General features: G+C 47.8%; 2 long non-coding RNA genes across 2 annotated transcripts; both read left to right on the top strand.

Moving 5' to 3' along the window:
* The first annotated feature begins 495 nt into the window (after nucleotides 1–495).
* Nucleotides 496–2,685, top strand: LOC132652206 (uncharacterized). The gene is made up of 3 exons (XR_009589684.1): nucleotides 496–628; nucleotides 1,063–1,235; nucleotides 1,846–2,685. It is a non-coding gene; the product is annotated as an uncharacterized LOC132652206 (long non-coding RNA).
* Nucleotides 2,686–8,664: 5,979 nt separating this feature from the next.
* LOC132652463 (uncharacterized) lies at nucleotides 8,665–16,817 on the top strand. The gene is made up of 4 exons (XR_009590085.1): nucleotides 8,665–8,807; nucleotides 10,755–10,852; nucleotides 12,943–13,026; nucleotides 14,461–16,817. It is a non-coding gene; the product is annotated as an uncharacterized LOC132652463 (long non-coding RNA).
* The last annotated feature ends 732 nt before the right edge of the window (nucleotides 16,818–17,549 follow it).

The following is a 17,549-nucleotide window of genomic DNA, read 5'->3' as shown; positions in this document are numbered from 1 at the left end:
AGGGGAGTGTTGGAGAGTGCGTGGTCGCCAGTAGGCGGGTAGCTTGCTCACCCTCGATGCAGAAAATGAAGGACGGGTCTGTTAAAAAACAAAACAAATGCGTTTCCCTAAGGTGGTTTTGCTCGGATTTTAAGAGTCAAAGACTGCCGCTAGCTGAAGCACCCTGCACGGTCTGCTCCTAGCAGGCCCTTGTTTTAAGATTGCCAGAGCTACAGACATTCCTTCACCATCCGCAGCTCCGAGGGAAGCAGCAAACGAGCGGCTCGACCCTGAGCCCGGGTCAGAAGGCTCACGCGTGTGCACACGGTGGATTTCTGCTCCTGCCCGCCGTCTAAGCTGTGTTCCCACGGACTCGGAGAGACTTTTCGCTCTTGGTGGGAGGACTGTGCTGTGTGGTGGTGCCCTGTGTGCTGAGCTGGGGCTCAATGGCGGCAGCTGGGAGCCGACTCCCGTGCCGCTGGGTGGACACGCCCTTCACGCGCCATATCCTGGCACCTCGCGGCGTAGCCTCTCCGTTCCTGCTGAAGCCTTCCCGCTACTTGTGTGTGCGATCCTGTGAGGTCCTTGTGTGTACACTCTTGTTAGAGTTTGCGTGGTCACCCATCCTCTGGGGTCTGCAAGTGGGCAGGTGAGTGATGCTGGTTACCTCCTGTGTCTCCCACTGCCGGGAGCTTCCAGGAACAGCTTCCAGCAGGGCCCCCCCGGCATGCACCAGGAAATGCAGCCAGGCTGTGGGCCTGCCGTGAGGGCAAGGAGTGGGAGCCATCGCTCAAAAGGACCTGAGAGTCTGCCCTGTGAGCGTACCCAAGTGTCCTCTGGAGACTGAAGCCACTGCGGGTGCTGGCGAGATTCCGTCCCTTGTGGGCGGCTGACTGTCTTTAGCTCCTTGCCATGTGGAAGCCGGTGTTCATGGAGGGCACACTGTGTGACTTGATGTCACAAGTGAGTTAGTCACAGGCCATTAGGGACACAAAGAAACAGGCCCATTGTCTCATGATTCAGCAGGCTCATGGCGGGTTATAAATAACACATCCCTCCCTTTTCTTGCTGTTGGAAATGTAGAATTAGCCAAAAGTGGAACATTTGACAATGAGGAACAGGAAGAAGTACTTCCTTGGCCTGGAGAAGAAGAGATGGTGCCGGGACTCCAGCGTCTGCAGGTGTTCCAACGTGACAGCATGCCAGCCCGGAAGTCCTCCACCTTAGCCACCATGACAAAGCTCTATGATGTCACGGTAGGGGACACCATGAGTTCCTCATACTGTTATGTTTAGCCAAACTGTTTATATACACAGGGACGCGGCCACACAGATGTCAGTGTCTGACTCAGGAACGTTCCCAGGCCCATATGTGCCTCACAGTTGTCAAGTCTTTATTTCAGAATGTGAACAAGGTTGGAGCTGGACTAGCCTCACAGGTGTGACGTCCTGGGTTCAATCACCAGGAACTAAATAAAAAGCACGAATAATTTAAACATCTAGATAAGTGGGGGGGGAGGGGTCAGAACTCTGTTTAGAACTGGACAATTAAGGACACAAGTCCTTATGGAGGTGTGAGAGTCAACTTGGGAATGAACGGGAGGTCCTGCCGGAGCCAGGAAGAGAACCTTCCACCACTGTCCGTCTCTGGACTTGGAAGTGGGTACCTTCTGGGGACCGTCCCTGGTCACTGTGCCCCACCACCTACTTGGACCTTGGGAACTTTTCTCTGCATGTAGTACTTCAATAAAATGCTTACCACACAGAAACAGCCACTCCTAGCATAAATTCTGTTCTGGAAAAAGGAAAATCATGTACAGCATGGATTCCAGGCATCTGTAACCTGTCCTTGTCTCCCTTCCCCTAGGAACAGATGTGGTGAATTTCAGTAACGGAGGTTCTTCCTTTAGCTTCCTTAAAACTGGTCAGCCTTGTGACTAAGATCAGCTGGCACGTGTCTCAGGACTTCTCCACCCCGCCTTCTACAACAGCAATCCCTGTAAGGTTCTGTCCGGACAAGCATGGTGGACACTGAGCATGTGCTGGAGAGCGTCCCTCAAGGGGGTCAGGGGTGAGGTGTAACATGGTAAGCACATGCCCCCTTGCCAGGCTTAACCAAACAAACCTTTGCCAAAACATTGAACAGCCATCCTTACTGCAGACCCAAATCAAGCTGCACGCATGTTACTCTCACATGCTTTAAATCACCACCATCATGAGCCTAACTGTGTAGTAAATGAAGTTAACTTGAAGAGAGTATTGGTCCAGTAAGCCCTGGAGGATGAGGGAGGGTCCGTAAACTGGCAGGAGGCACCTCCATTTGCTGCTCCATTTGCACCGATTCAGGACAGGAATTTCAAAAGATGCACCCATAAAATCTCACCAACGTGACTGCCTAAACATGAGCTGAACAAGGACAACAACATGAACAGGGGATCCCAGGAGGCCTTGACCCTACAGAAAAAAACTACAGTAATTAAAGAATGCTGAGCTGGGAAGACCACACCAGTTGGTTATCCAGTACCAAGTGGTCAGCCGTGAGAACATCCATACAAGCACCGTGGTACAGACTGAGTCGTAATGATGTACTTAGGAGTCTGTATGTATGTATGTAACAACAATTAATGAATAGAGAAGCCACGAATTTGAAAGAGGGCAGAGAGAGGTATGTCAGAGGGCTTAGACTCCCTCTTTACTCCGAGAGAGACAGGGGAAATCATGTAATTATGTTATAATCTCAAAAATGATTTAAATAAAAGTTTGTACAGGATAGTGTCATCTTGATCTCATGGTTGTTACCAGCAACAACCCATTCTTGCTCCTCTCTGTCCTATCAAATTTGTTCAGTCCTCCAGTTAGGTCAAGGCAAGTACTCACTGTCCCTCCTTGGCTGGTGTGGATCAAGACCGATTTGGTTTGTTTGTTTGTTTTATTTTTTGTTCGTTTTTGAGACAGGGCTTTCCTGTGTAGCCTTGGCCATTCTGGACTCGCTTTGTAGACTAGGCTGGCCTCGAACTCACATCGCTCTGCCTCCCAGAGTGCTGGGGTTACAGGCATGTGCCACCACACCCTGCTTCAAGACCTATTCGCTATCAGAAGTGGTGACACACAGCTTTCATTCCAGCGCTCAGGAAGAAGAGGCAGACAGATCTCCGAGCTCAAGGTTTGTCTGATCTACACAGCGAGTTCCAAGCCAGCTCCACCTCCACATGCAACCATCTCCCTGACCCCCTCAAAAAAAAAACCCATCGTTTGTTTCTCCAGAGAACATTCTGTGGGTCTGTTAAGTGTGAGCATGTTGAGTGCATGTCTTTTGACAGGGTGGATCGAATTGGCGGCACACGGCTTATAAATGTGGTCCAGCCTGCCTTAAGTGAATACAAAAACGCCGACATTAGCTCATGACCTGGAAAAAAAAATCACTTCCTATGGTCTATGTTATCATACACTCCCAAATCTCTTGTAATTCATCAAGCATTTGTTCCCAAGTAAACTCTGGCAGCATGGTACCCTGTGATCATCTGGTTGACTAGGAGCCATCACTCAGGGTTCCGTAGCCTGGAAACATGGAATAGTAGCATACTGGGTTTAAACATGAAACGTCTCCCACAGACACTTGTTAAGTCTTGGTCCCCACCTGGCCAAGGTGTGGTGTGGAGACTTAGGAGGTAGAGCCTGGTTGGAGGAAGTGGGACACTGGGAATGTGCTGTTAAGAGCTAACTTGTCCCTGTGCCTATGCGCCCACCCCATCCCCTCAAATCCCTCTAGGATGCTTGGCCCCTCATACCCTTGAGCCACGCTGCTCTGCCTCGCCACAGCTGAGCAGCACCAGAGCCATGTGGCCACACATGGAAAACTTTGAAACCATGAGCCTCAACCTCGTTTCTCCAGGGATGGAAAAGCCATTTGCATAGTTTATGTTACTCACCTGGGAAGAGATCAAAACTCACTGTGCCCTTCTCCCTACCTGTCCAGCCAGGGAGAAGTTCAGAGATAGTTAAAAATCACTGTAAAATTGGAGGCCATCTGAATTAGTAAGGTCAATAAATGAGCAGAGCCCTGAAATATGCACCAGAATCCCCAACTGCTTCCAAGGCCTTTGTAGGACAAACTACTACCTTACAGTCAAAGGAATTTAGACACGTTTCTGTGAATTAACCCAGGAAGTGAAAGCGACTGGGCAAAGATACTTGTAGGTGAAAAAAAAATAAGGTAAAATAAAAAGGAAAGGGAAACAATATGACTTCTCCTAGGGACGGTGGAGAGGAAAGTTTATTGGAGATATTCGGGAGAGCACAGCCAGAGGCAGACACATCTGGGAGAGTCCAGAGTGGTCATGACACTGAGCTGGGCCATGTGGGGAGAGGAGGAGGGGAAGGGAGAAGGGTGCAGCATCCAGGATGCCAAAGATGCCAAAGGGGCAGGTAACCAAAATGCCTGGATTATGTAGTGAAGAGCCTCTGGGGAAAGGGCAGCCCTGACCCTGGGCTTGAGAGTTCAGGGTAGGGGGTGGGGTATGGCAGCTAGGCCCTGTAACAGGTAGGGACTGAGGGATGCTGGTCTGCTTTGATATCTTAAATGGGCACCACAGACATATGCCAGGTTTGAAACTTAACAGGGAAGTAAATGTGTGTGTGCTGGGCCGGTGGTCTCCCATCTCTTCACATGTCCCATGGCCAGGTGGGGCGCTCAGGATAAAGGGGTGCCTGGGCAGGGAACCACTTCAGGAAGGGTGAAATTCAGAATCCAAGTAAAAGTGTGTCTCCTAGCTAAGACCCCACCACACTTGTTTATAGGCCAGTCATATAGAAACTCCTCGTTTCAAAAGAGGCTGTTTTGCGTGCTGACTTTGAGGCCAACGGTTTCCTATGTGTTTGCTTGCCTGCTGTTGGGGAGGCTGGCCAGGAAAAGCGCTGAGCCTTCATCTCTGCTCTTGGTTAGAGGAATCTCTGCCCAAGGGTGACCCCTCAGCAGGGCAAGCTTCCCGGGTGCATCAGCTGTCTTATAAAGTGCCACCAAGATATGCACGTTGGCATGTTCCAGTGGCTACCCAGGTGTGGAAGTGTGCACGCTCACACATGCTCACCCCAAACCAGGGAAGAAGAATCTAGAGAACAGGTCCAAACTGGTTTTCTCTTCTCCCCAGGGGGACGCCTCAGCAGGAGTGCAGCTCAGTGGCCCAGACAAGTGAATGTTTCCTTTCCCTCCAGGGACAGGAGCTGTGGAGGGGAGCAATGTGAGGAAGGGGGTGGGGAAGGAGTTGCCTGCTTCCTCCACCCTTGCCTTCCCAAGGAGGGGAAAACACACCACCCATCATCATGGCTGCCTGCCAGCTCTGGCCCACCCAAAGCCCCGATGAAGGAAAATGTATCATTTACCGAGCACGGCTCTGGACACTTGCTACCCGTGGCTCCCTGGGGCCATTCCAGCCCCGAGAAATTGGGGGGCTGGCTGGGGTGAACGCTGGGTAGACTCAGAAGCAGCCACGGAATGGCCCTGTCCTGTCCTTGGATTACAAACAAGCTGAGTGGACTAGAGAACGCAGATGCGCGGGAATGACACATTTTCCAGATTCCGGTGCTGTTACACGAAGGCAGGTCTTCCAGCACGGGATGTGGCAGGGTGCAGAGAGCGGAGCCTCGCCAAGCACATGGACCAGGAGATAGATTCTGGCTCCAGCAATTCTGAAGGGGACCGGGGCGGCTGAAAAGCCAAGCTGTGCTGACCGCAGTGACAGGGTGAAGGACGCTCTGGACAGCTGAGTGGAGCCACTGGTGGGTTCATGTCGTCCCACGGTCTCCATGACACCCCTAGGACGGTGCTGGCGTTATCCCCATCTTTACAGATGAGAACCTAGGTCAGGCATGCTGCAGCTTTCCCAGGTGAGAAGGATGATCCATCTGTGAGCAGTGGTTTGTTGCTGGGCTCTGGGGTCAGGACCCTGGCTTCCCGAACCAGCAGCCCATGCTGTTTTCTGCTCTGTCACACAATCTCTGAGTGCTCAGGTTTCCCTAACTGTAAAGAGGGAGCTTACAAGTCCCTTGCCCCCCTGGGGTTGTAAAACTGAACATGGACTATGGAAAAGGAAGGGTTTTGGCAGTCAATGCCCCTGCGCAAATGCAGGGCCAGTGTGGGCAGGGCTGTTTTCTCATTCTGAGGGAACTCAGGAAATGCTTCACCAGTGCTAGATACAAACAAGCAAGCCAGGTGTGAGGGGCCCAGCTTCAAAGGTCCAGATTTCACCGGCCTTGTGTAAAGGAAATGCAAGCCCTTGCCAGTTTCATGATGCTCTCGTCACCAGGGCGGCAAAGCAAACAACAGGAACTTCTATTCTTGACTTAGTTCTGGTGAAAAAGAAATTAATGGGTCCCACGCAACTTCCAGGAACTTGGGAGAGAAACGAGCAGGTCACCGTGGGTCTGCTGATGAAGGGGACGTCAGGCCAAGTTGACCTGAGTCTGGATGAGCTTCAGAAGTGTCAGAGATAGGAGTGCTTGGGCTCCTCTGACTGGAATACACTTCACAACAGAGGGAAACTCTGACGCAAAACAGAATAGAGCAAAAAAACAAAACAAAACCCAAAGCAAAACAAAAACAAACAAATAAACAAAACCAAAGAAACCTGTGTATTCATAAAATAATTTTCGTGAGAAAAGGAATGGGAGACAGTGGTGACAGACAGACTCCCTTGTGTTCTGAGGGCAAAGTCTACTTGTAGGGGATGAAAGACAGGTGCCCTGGGCTGGACACCTGTAGGAGAGCAGGCCATGAGCTATCCTCAATGGTGAGGCTTGGACACACAGACACTCCACTTCACTTCAGTCTTAAGAACAAGGCGCTTGGGCTAGAGAGATGATTCGGTGCTGAACGCTTTCGCTGAGGACCCGACTTCAGTTCCCAGCAGCACCCCTGTCAGGTGGCTCACGACTGCCTGTGACTTGGGTTATAGGGAGGGGGCATGTCTGGTGCCTCTGGCCTCCAGGACATCTGTACTCACACGCACGTGACAAGTACATACAGTAAAATGCTTGCTCTGTGCGCCTGAGGACGTGATCCAGTCGCCAGAGCGGAACAGAGCAATGTCTGGTGTGGTGGCACATGCTTGGCATCGCCGTGCTGGAGAAGCAAAGACTGTAGGTACAGTAGGATTCTAGGACTCTGGCCAGCCAGGGAGTCATGGAGCTCCAGGCCAATCAAAGGCCCTTCCTCAAACAACAAAAAGAGAAGATGGCAACTGAGAACCACAGCTGGAGTTGACCTCTGACCTCCACATTGGTGTATACACACACACACACACACACACACACACACACACACACATTTGGGAGTAAGAAATATGTGCTGAGCACTTCTATAACTTCCTGGGAACCACACAAAGCATCAGTAGGGCAAGATTCAAACTCAGAGTCGTCGGGGAGGTCCCTACCACTCAGCAGGGTGACCTTGACCCTGAGGGTCTGGAGCAGAGGTCGTGTGTGCTTTGGATGCTGGGAGACCACTGCTTTTATGACTTGGGTAGCTGTTCTCCTTGTACCTTATCCACTTGCTGGGTCAGAGAAGGTCAGAGACCATGTCTCAGACAGCAAAACCTCCGTGTCTTCAGCTAAGCAGGCAAAAAGTGCCAGCACCAGAGAGTACAGGCTGGAAGCCACACTTCTTTTCTAGGCACCACTCCCTACATTCTACCATACCCCCAGACCCACTGTAACTCGGAGGTTGTGCGCTGTGTACCCTGGAGACTGTTATTGAGGGACTAGATGAGACACTCCTGTCAGCTCTCAACCTCCACCCAGATCCCTTTCAGATCTGGGTGCCTCACAGCGTGCACAGGATCCCCTCCACCCAGCATTGCCCATCTGATAGCTCTCTTAACTGCGCTGGGAAGGTTTCTCGTTTGCCTCCGAGGCTCTCCAGTAATCTCTTTTTCAATCTTGAAAACCTTTCGGTCTCTTTCTTCTGAAGTCTGACTGCGGCCGTGGGCCACTGGGATCTCAGGGGATCTGGTTCAAATGCTGAAAAGGGGAATGAGACATGCATCGTTTGAGACTTCAGTGATTCTCTGCTGTGAATCCCCAAGTGGGTATGAAGCCAGGAGATAAGCCCATGTAAGGAAAGGATGCACGAGGTATAAATAGCACCAACTTCTGGGTCAAATCAAGTCCAAGACCATAGGCAACCTCGAAGCAGAGGATGCGGGTAGCCCCTGTGCAGGCTGCCGGCAGGTGGTGGCCCAGGAGACCTGGCAGCAGAGTCTGGGCTTTGGTCACAGGGAAGGGGCAGTTCAGGGATAGAAAAGTTTGTTGGGGTCTTGGGGAACAGGCAAGCAGTATGTTTCTTGGGCAAGAAAAAGAGGATCAACTGTAGGTGACATCAGGGTTACTAAAGGCAACAGGAATTTGGTCTGCTAACCGCTGGCATCTGCTCCTTCTGCTCAGGACTGCTCCATAATGCTTGCACTGAAAGAAGTCACCTTGTAAGCCCACCCCGGCTCAGGTCAGCCTTCCATAGACTCAGGCATTTGAGCACTCGGACCTTAGTTGGTGGAGCTATTTGGGACAGTTATGAAACCTTCAGGGAGTGGAGCCTCGCCAGAGGAAGTGTGTCAGTGGGGGTGGGCCTCGAGGCTTTGGCCACTCTCTGCTTTCTTCGTGCTGACAATTGAGCTCTCAGCTTCCTGATCTGGCTTCTACGGCCATGCCGCTCCTGCTGCCCCTGCCATTATAAACTCCTTTACCTCAGAAACCCTGAGCCAATGCAAACTTCCTTTTGGAAGTTGCCTTTGGGCACAGTGTTTTATCACAGAACTGAAAAGTCATGAAAACCTTCAGGTAGTTAACTTTTGCTTGTTTGTTTGTTTTTATTTTTTAACAGAAGTGAAACTGGATTTAAGTGGAAGTATTGGGGGCGAAAAGGAGGGAAAGGACGGACAGGGAGACAGCAATTTTCTTTCCCTTTCACTTCCCCGTCTTTTCCCTCCTCTCTCCTTCCTTTTCCCCATTCCTTCCGTTCTCTGCCTACCCCCATCCTTTCTTCCAGAATCACCCACACTCGTAGTTGTGCTGTGCACATCTAGATTCCGTGTCCAGATGTCTCCCCAGCTCTGATGCTTTTGGTTTGACTCCTATTCTGGCCATTTCACCAGTGGTGTATTCTTTGGCAAATCACTTCCCCCCTCAAGTCTCCCAAAACCCACTTTCCTTACCTTGTCTAACATTACAATCCATGTTGCTTAAAATAAATGGTAGAACTTACGCTAGTTCCCTTAGTAAATGTGGCTTTCATTTAATGCTACATTACTCTGAAGATGCTTACACAGCATTGGACATATCGTAACTTAACTACTTGCTTCTGGGCATACTCCTAGGTAGCAGCATTGTCCCATCCTCACTGAGCAGTATTATCTGCAGCCTTGTTTACTTAAAAAAAAAAAAGTATCCCTGAGGTAAGTTCCAGGAAAGTAAGAGTAGTGCCATGTCTGGGGCACATTTTTTCCTTTTTTGTTTTTATATGTGTGTGTGGTATACATATATAGGTATGTCAGCATGGGTGTGTACACATGCATGTGGAAGTCTAAAGATGAGGTCCAGAACAAGCTTCCACTGATTCTCCCTCATTCATGCAGGCAGGGTCTTTCAATCAAACCCAGAGTTTACTGTTGCGTCCATCTTGCTAACCAGAAACCCTCCTTTTCTGCATTCTCAAGCTGGAATTCTAGGTGGGCCTCCATGCTTACCTAGCATTTGTATGGGTTCTGGGGATCTGAACTCCAGTCCTCACACTCGAATGGCAAGCACTTTAACCCGTTGAGCCATCTCCCAGGCCCTGAATTCAGCATTTTAAGTGTTGAGAGAGAGTACAGTAGAGAGACAGCCAGGACAGAACGGTTGTTATTTGGAAGAGGAGAATCAAGATTGGCTTAAAGACCTGTAAACGATGTCATAATCAATTAAAGTTCCCTGGATGACCAGCATCCTATTCAGAAAGCCCTTGCCTGAACCCATATTCCTATTCTTTCTTCTAGAAGTTTCAGAGTTTCAGCACTAATACTGAAATGTTTGATCTATTTGGAACTGACTTATGTTCAAGGTGAGAGGGAAGGTACTAGTTTTATTCATCTACAATAGAGATCCAGTTTCTCCAGCACCATTGTTAAAGACACTGCTTTTTCTTCTGCACATTTTTTTGGCATCTGTCAAAAATCAGGTGGCAGTGGGGCCATGGGCTTTCATCTGGGTCCTGGATGTAAGTGTTGTAGCTCAGATGGGAAGGGTATCCTGGCATTTGGGAGCCAAGGAATGCCACAAAGTTACAGCACACAACAAACCTCACATAAGAGCTTTATTGGGAGGGAAGATCACAGGAGGGTGGCTGCCTCTGCTCAGCAAGAAGCAACAGAGAACTGGGCAGAAGACAGGCTTTATGTAGTGTTTCTTGCAATGGAGCTTTCTGGGGCAGAGCTTTCCAGGATGGGGATTGGCGGGTTTTCAAGCTCAGAGCTTGGCTGCCTGCATCTGGAAAGGCTGGGTCCAGCCGTTATGGCTGGAGGTCCTCAGGGGTGGGGCCTGCACCTGGAGGGCTTATTCTTGATTCTATTTCATTAATCTGTGTGCCTGTTTTTGTGCAGCCCATGCTATTTTACCACTATAGCTCTGTAGTGCATCTAGAAATTAGGCATGGGGATACCTACAAAAGTGCTTTTGAGACTGTTTTGGCTATCTATCTATCTATCTATCTATCTATCTATCTATCATCTATATATATATATATATATACAGGTGCTCTGCAAGCTGCTCTTACACACCTATTGTGAACCCTCTGAACTGCAATAATGACTGATGTGCTCATGGGTGCCATACTAGCATATGTTATGGAGGTAAGCAATCACTTTCTGGCTGGATTTTAAGGTCTACCCCATGGGAGAAAACACATGCCTGGTACTATAATATGTCCAAGAAGCCATGGTAGGGGAGCTCAAAGACCCCAGGGGTAAACCTACTATTATCATTTTACTAAGCGAAAGGGTATTAACTGCCCTCTATATTAATCTCTGTGACTTAGGTTAATGGAGTTCTTATTATCAGAGAAGTTACCATGGGCAGTGGACAATAGTCAGTACAGAAACTCACAGCCAGTCAAAGTACAGAGTATGAGCGCGGTGAGCTCAGCCACAAAGGGGACATATATCGCTACTCCTCCCCAAAGCTCAGAGACCATCACAGAGGAGGGATCGAAAAGATTCTAAAAGCCAGGGCATAGGGAGCACCGGAGTGAACCAGTGGGTTCCAAACATAATGGACTGCTGTCTTCAGAAACTCACAGCAGCTGTGGTTGTCTGCACAAGCTCTCTATAAGATCAAGCCAGTTGATGTTCGAGCACGAGTAGGAAGAGCTCCCACTCTTAACTGAGGAGGTATGGATAGTTAATAGCTTCTTGGGGCTGGGGGAGGCAGAGATGTTTTTAAGAATGTGGCTTCTAGTAGGTCAGCCACACACCCATGAATGGTCCTTCCCCGAGCAGTATATGGGCAGTAAAATTGGAATCCAATTAATTTTTTTTTTTAAAGAGCACAAAGTTGAGGGGGAATAGAGAGGTGGTGATGGAGTTGGGGGAAGAATAGGAAGTGAGTACAATCAAAATACATTGTATGGAATTCTCCAATAATTAATACAAATATTTTTAAAATGAAAAAAGACTTTCAAAGGATGAGATCCCTCACCCCTCCGAGTGAGGGATAATAAAAGCAAACAAACGAAAACCATGCCAAAACCTGTAGTGCAGAGTGCAGGAGACAAATATCTGCCTCTTGTATTTCTGTTGTTATGGGCTATAAAATTTAAGTACTCATGATGCTGATAAGGACTGGACTTTTCCATCCTCCCAGAAAGAGACGTGTTGAAGTCCTGGCCATGGGCAGCTCAGACTGTGGCTTTACCTAGAGAGAAGGTCTTCACAGAGGCAATTCAGGTGAAAGAAAGGCAGAAGTGTGGCTTTAACCTCACAATGGTGTGTCCACTGCCTTCTAAAAGGAGGGAATGTGGACACAGACAGCAGAGAGCATGGGAGTCAAGGGGACGCCTGGCTGGGAGGCAGTCCGGGGGATCCTGGAAATGTATCTCCATGGTTGTGTCAGATGCTACCTTCCTGTTGCTCTTGCCACTTGCTTCACAGTCCTTACTTATATAATTGCCATTTGTGTCTTTAATGTGCAGTGTGTAAGGGTCAGCCATCCTACACACAGTTGATTCATCCATTGTCATTACTGAGCGGGCAGTGTTCAGTTTTTACTTAGTAACTGGCTCTCCTGGAACTTGCTGTGCAGACCAGGTTGGCCTGGTCTTCACAGAGCTCTGCCTGTGCCTGCCTCCCAGAAGCTGGGATTAAGAGTGTATGTCCTGACAGCCAGCACACCTGTGTGATCTTCCCCCGAGATGGGACCACCAAAGAGCCTGCATTGGGTGGGACATTATTGCATGTTACGGCCCTCCATGTTTGAATCCTCACTATTTCCTGCTGCCTAAGGTGCATACACTATTGAGCCTCACAGGTGCTTTAGAATATACGAAGAGCATTAGGGCGCACAGTCTTTGGGGACTCTCATCATTGCTATACTCCTGCCTTGCTGTTTTGCCACACAGACCTCCTCACTGTTCCTCAGCAGCAGACCTGAGCTCCCGTACGGCCCCATTGCTCTCAGTGCTTTAGTGCAGAGGCCTGCTGGCAACCCTGTGTGGTCACAGGGGGGAACCTCTGGTCTTCATGCCACGGGGACAACTGAGGGCTTCCTGGTTTTATCAACTACAACCAGGGGACCTAGTTCTTAACCAGAGGAGAGAATGTCAAATGACCCATGTTGTCTGATTTCTGAGGGGGAGAGAAGGAAGCATCAATGTGAATCAGAGCTTACACAAAGGTTTCATATAAATAACTCTAAATAGTCTTCTTTTTCTCTATGCTTTCTACAGGTAGGTGTGCTGCTGGTGGGAACAGCAGGTGTGGTCAGGCTGGCCTGTGGCCCAGAAACCACCCACCTGATTGTAGGTCCTTGGGTAAGTCATGGGGTGACTTGTGTTCAGAGACCCTGAAATTCTAAGGCGGAGAGTCAGAGACCATACAACCTACCATTCTGCCCACCTCAAACCCATATCCTTTCCAGTTCTTAAAATGAGCCAGTGAGGCAGGACAGATTCCCATGATTGTGGAGGGTGAGCACTCCCTGTGGCTGTATCCACCCTTACACCCTGTATCCACCCTCACACCCTGCCCCAGGAGGCTTTGGGGAAGGCTCTGTGCCACTGGGTGTTGTTGGAGGCTTTGATGTTTTCTAAGGTTGCGTAAAGTGCATTTTCAAAGATAGAAAGTCTAACCAATGCAAACATCAAAATAACACGACCTTTCTGCCATAAATTAGGGGGCCAGAGAAATGGCTTTCTATTGCTGGGGTATTTGATGTGCCGAATTTGCTGGGTTGTCAGATTAATCACATTTATACTGGGAAAGTATTCCAGGACATTAAAGGATTTATTTGTTTGCTAATCTGCTTCAGGCCCCAGAGGCCTTGTTACAAAATAAGGGGGCGGAAGGAGAAGGGGTTGGAAGGAGGGGCTAGGAAGAGGATGGGATTTTTGTCCCATTGGACAGGCAGTTTTGTTAACCTAAGGAGGCCAGACCTCTCAAATACCATAGGAACCACGCTGACCCGGCCTCCCTGTTTATGAGATGGACAAAGAACTTTGCTTGTTTGTTCTTTCCCCAAAGTTAACATGATCTTTCTTTGTAAAGGAAAGGTTTCTTCTTTCTTGATTTAAAAACTAGGATTTGGAAGTGTCTGCTTGAGAGACAGCAGATGGAAAAATTCATGGAGAATTCTGTGAGATTTACTGAGGACTGCCGATGGTGGCTTTCATTTGAGGCAGCCTTTCTTCCCGTTTTGTAAAAATCTCTTTTCCCTCAAATGCAAACAAACATTTGCTTCCCTGTTGCCTTTTCCCCCATGGACAGGCTATGAAGTACACTAGCCAAACAGTCCCTTAATCTCCTTTCCAAAGACTATAACCTTCTTTTGGCAACGCAGTGATTTTATTTTGTTCCCCAGCACCTTGACAATGTTCAGAAAACATAATCCTCTCCTTACAATGGAATCTCAGCTTTGCTGTTCTATCCCCAGCAGCCCAAGCGATGGTATTAAAGGACAGTTAAGCTTTTTCCACCGAGGCATTTCCTTCCTTGAGGTCCCCACAGAAAAGTCTGCTTTATTTTTAGTAATATCCTGGCTCCTGGTATTGTATTTGTGCACATAATCCCTCCACAATAAAGCTAGCTGTCTGGTGGCATGTCCCCCAAGGAACTCAAAGGCCTTTACAAACGTTAATTAATTCTCCCAGCACCCGGGTGAGGTGGGTGAGTGTTCCATTCCGATCTGATCTCTGCATTATTAGTCCCGTCTTGTGATTTTGCCAAAATTCTTTTGCCTTCTTCCCCAGTGTGTTTCCAAATGGAATTCATCCTCACTGCTGGGCTGCCTGGTTAAGTACCCAGGGAAGGAAGAAACCAGAGTAAAAGGAAACAAAAGAGAACTGTGAACTGCAGTGTCAAGAAGGCTGGGTGCAGGATATGCGGCATCCCAGCTTCTCCACTGATGCACCAGGAAGTAAGAGAAGAGAGATCTACAGACCTCCCATTTGCCCAGACCAGAGGAGAGCCCAGCCTACAACAGTAGACAAGGTGTTCATTAACACCAACAAAGAAGCCGGAACCAGAAAGACTCTTCTAGCATTCGCAGGCTCCAGCAAGGACATTTTGGGAACTGTTGTTTCGGGGTCTCTGCCCTACCAGAGCAATTGCTGCCTCCGGTTCTTAACACTAACAGGCTCTTCTAAGGTGGAAATGTGTTTCTGGAATCCTGGTCATGTGAAATGTATTGATGCCGTTCACCCTTTTTTCATGATAGAGAAAAAAACTCTTTTGGAGGCAAGGATAATTGGTCGAAAAAAAGTTAGTACAGAGCCAGCAAGATGGCTCAGCTGACAAAAGGCTTTGCTGCACACACCTAATAATTACGGGGACCTCCTGAGAAAGGAAACAACAGAACCCTCTAGAAAGTTGTCCTCTGACCTCTACATGCCCACCATGGCACAAGTATGCATGCACTACATAGGCACAAACACAAAACTATTAACTTTTAGTTTAAAAAAAAAAAAAAAGAAAAAAAAGCACAGCTCCTCTACAATGAAAACATTTTAATGAAGTGCTCTCATAGTGGAGGGCACAATGGGCTTGAGAGTCTCAGGGAAGAGCAGGCCGGTTCTGGCAGCAGAGTGGCCGGGGACTTGGAGGCACAAAAAAAGGTGGCTAAGAACTCATGTATAGCCAAGATGGACAAATTGATGTTGTTTCTCTGTAGTTGCTGTCCTTGAGAGTGAGGTTTTCTAGCTTTAGGGGATGCCCTGGGGCAGTCAGAAGTAAGGTCCCTTGCAACTCAGTGGTCACCTGGAGAACAGGGGCAGAGTGAGGCAGAGAAGGGGTGACAGGAGAGAATGTGAGGAGCAGGCAGTGGTCCTCAGGAGAGCTGGTGGTGTCACTGACACCAGAATGACCTGTCAAGAAGACATGAATTGTGCATGAACCAGAATGTGACCTTATTTTATTGGAGGTGACAGTCTTTCAGGAGGCGTATCACATGACAAGCCTTGTTGACTGCATCCACGAGGTCTCCAACACCCGATGAAGTGGGTGTTGTGAGCAGACCTTTGTGTTGGAGTTGCAGGTTCATATTGCTGGATGTGTTTGTTTTCACATAGTAGCCCGGACCTACACAGCTTCCTAATTTTACATTTTCTTTTTACTGTGGTTCCTTTTTCTTCTAATTTTGTCTATTTGTCATCTTTTAAAGATCCAGCTGGGAGTTGTATTGTTTCCTGTCTCTGCTATTATGTATTGACACCTCAGTGGACTAAGGGGACACAAATGGACTGCTAGCTCGCAGGATCCGAAGAGGGTTGTTAAATGGAGTCATGATTAACTGACTGGCTAGTAAGTCATTCTGGAGGCTCTAGAACTTCCTCACTTTTTCCAGCGCTCTGCTATTCTTGACTTGAAGCCCTTCCTTCAAGCACAAAGCCAGCTATGCTTCTTCACACCCCTTCAGATCCTTGTGATTACAACAGGTCTGCTTAGGAAGTCCAGGACTGTCTCAAGATCCTCAGCCATATCTGCAAAGTCATATGGGCCATGTGAAGGTGATGCCATACATCCAGTTTAGGAAGAAGGCCATGTTTTGGAAGGAGCACGTTCTAAAGCACACAGAAGAATGTGTTTTGGGTTTTTGCCTTCCAAAGACTTCACTGCTGGTTCAGTCATTTCTATTGTTTTCCATGTGTTAATTTCTGCTTTAATGTTAATCTTTTTCCTGGGGCTAATTTGGAGTTCTTCCTTTTTTCAGTGGAAGGCTTAATTCAGCTAATTGTGTTAGCTACTGTGCAACACTCACTGAACCCACTGATCTTCACATGGCATTTTCACATCTTCTACATAATGGCTTCTTTGACCAATGAATCACTTAAATAGCTTTCCATTTGTCTTAGTATTCTTCCTATCCTGGGTTTTATTTTCTCTACTATGTAGTTAGAAAGCATGAATCACTTGGTTTCTGAATCACATATCTGCGGACACCTGCTTGAGGCTGTACACAGTGTGAGATGATGCTGTCTGCAATCCAAACACATTTGCTGTGGACTGTTATTCTATCTTGGGATAAGGTATCAGGTCATGAAGAGCTTTTCTTCCCTTTTTAATAGCAGCATAATGTTTTACTGCATGGATAAACTGTACAGATTTAAATCACCCCTTAATGTTAGCTAATTGAGCTGTTTAGAATACTGTTATTATGCAAATAAAGTTGGAAACTTTCCCTTTAACCATTCCTCCCCAAGAATTTGAAGAATAGAGGAGGATTTCCAAATCACAGGGTAGTTTAGTGCTTCAAGGGATTATCTTTATTAATTCCCATTCATAAATTATTGATGGTCTATTTTTTTTTCCTGTCCTCAGATAATGGGCCCCCATGTGTTACAGCTACTTTGTCCCCACTAGATTACTGTCCCTTGTGGGTTATCTCAATCTGTAGTTATTCCCTGCTCCAAGACAATCTTAACACTCCTATTTGTCACACCTCTCATCAGGAGGACTGTACTGGTACAAGCTTTTAACTGCTACTTTGATTCCATTCCTCTAGCCCTATCCTTCACTTAAATAGCATTTAATTGACTTGATGTGCATATTGTTCAGGCTTTAATGCTTCTGGCATCACATGTAAAATACTACTATTGAAGTTTTACAGTCCTTTGTTGTTTCCAAATGAGGTATTTATTTGTATTTTCTGAGATATGCTCAGGTTGGCTTGATAGGAAAAAGCACGTAAACACATTTGCACTTCTAGGTAGGACTCCAGAGAGGAGAAAATAAGCCAGGACTCCAATAGCTTCTCTTTCAGAAAGAGACAGACCACAAGATAATTTCATTCTAGCTTTCTATCAAATTTTCTGTAGTTGTCTTCTAATCACAATATGTTCAG

The sequence above is a fragment of the Meriones unguiculatus genome, chromosome 2, assembly GCF_030254825.1.
Source record: "Meriones unguiculatus strain TT.TT164.6M chromosome 2, Bangor_MerUng_6.1, whole genome shotgun sequence".
NCBI classification, from domain to species: Eukaryota; Metazoa; Chordata; class Mammalia; order Rodentia; family Muridae; genus Meriones; species Meriones unguiculatus.
The sequence above is the reverse complement of the archived record's forward strand: the minus strand, read 5'-3'. Positions and strand labels throughout refer to the sequence as shown.